The sequence below is a fragment of the Myotis lucifugus genome, unplaced genomic scaffold, assembly GCF_000147115.1.
Source record: "Myotis lucifugus unplaced genomic scaffold, Myoluc2.0 scaffold_623, whole genome shotgun sequence".
In the NCBI taxonomy this organism is placed as follows: Eukaryota; Metazoa; Chordata; class Mammalia; order Chiroptera; family Vespertilionidae; genus Myotis; species Myotis lucifugus.
This window is the reverse complement of record NW_005871671.1, coordinates 226,330-228,109: the sequence shown is the minus strand read 5'-3', so window position 1 is coordinate 228,109 and position 1,780 is coordinate 226,330.

The following is a 1,780-nucleotide window of genomic DNA, read 5'->3' as shown; positions in this document are numbered from 1 at the left end:
CACTCGATAAACAGAGACCTTTACTTTGTATCCAGTGCATGATGGTGGATGTTTTGCTGTCAGTAAGACAGTTGATCCAGGTAGCAATGCTGGCAATCAGGGTAGTGAAGTCTTCATCAACAACTTGATTCCAGTCAGTTTTCAGAGAATAGTCTCTTAAGATGGCATCTAGTTAAACAACCCAGGTGTGATGCTCAGCAGCTGTGCCTTTTCCCACAGTTCACAGAACCAGGGGGCTGCTTTTGTCATTCTGTGGCGTGCGTTACATCTGACATGTCAGGTAGGCACAGTAAGAGCCCAAGAGTAAATAAAAACACACCAAGTTTGATCAAAGGGAATGCTGGCTAGACTTGAGAACACATCAAGTTTTGGGTCTGCATATTGACAGGTTGAATAGTCACAGGCTCTGAGTGATTTCAACTGGTCAAACCATCAGGGAAACAAGGGCTGCTCAGAGTAACCTCTGTGGATGTAGGGCCCTGCTGAGCCAGCAGCTTTCCTCCAGGCAGCAGCGTGGGGATAAACTTCTTCTCTAAGGGATAGCTACTATTTCATGTACGGCTGATACTGCTGGGACTAGGAGAGCTGTATTCTTGAACATACCATGAAGTCCTTTCCATCTTGTTAGTTGGTCTAAGACAGTTATTCCCAAAGTGGGCGCTACCGCCCCCTGGTGGGCGCTGCAGCGATCCAGGGGGCGGTGATGGCCACAGGTGCATTTGTTTTAACTTTTTTTTGTATTACCTTTCTATTCTGAGTTCAATAAATAGTTTCATAATTTCAAACTTCAATGTTTCTAATTTACACCTTCCTTTACTGTATTTTACGAAAAAGGTAGAAACATTAATACATATATATTTCTGTTTAATTGCTATTAAAATTAAAAAAAATTAATTTCCAGGGGGCACTGAGTAATATTTTTTCTGGAAAGGGGGCGGTAGGCCAAATAAGTTTGGGAACCACTGGTCTAAGATGATACACTCCACAATCAAGTCAGAGGTCTCTGGGACGCAGATGTTCAGTGTAAGAGAGCTCAAGACTAAGTTAATAGGTACCTAAAAAGGGGATATGCTTGGTAGCTTTGCCCAGGCATCAATTCAAACCACCCTGTCCCCTCACCCCCAAGGGGCCTCCTTTTTCTGGAAGTTTGAGTCAACAAAATCAGTCAGAGAGTTGAAGCTCACTAAGGGCTGTGGGACCTCAAAGGTATCTCACTTCCTGACTGGGAGAATTCTCTCTGTACCTTATGGGAAGGGGGAGTATAACATATGACATTAATTTCTTTTAAAAAATTAAAAAAATTATTGTTGATTTCAGAGAAAGGGGAAGAGAGAGGGAAACATCGATGTGAGAGGGTAACATTGATCAGCTGCCTCCTGAATGCTCCCTACTGGGGATTGAGCCCACAATCCAGGCATGTGCCCCAAATGGGAACCGAACTGGCAACCTCTCAGTGAATGGGATGATGGTCAACCAACCTAGCCACACTGGCCAGGGCTACATTAATTTCGACTATACTTCCAGATACAGAAGTCACCACAGCACATTGCACTGGTGCAAATGGCCCATTTACTGAGAAGGTTACATTCATTTTCCTTCCCTACTGTGAACCTGCCCTGAGGACAATAACTAAATCTAGGTACCCCCAACTCCATGGGAACTGGTAAGATGTTGACTTGGGTACCTGTATCCTATAGGACCATAAACACTTTCCTTCCCCTCCCTCGAGTTCCCCAGAATAACTGGGTGTATGCCAAAGGCCTTGAGTCCCCATTGGAGA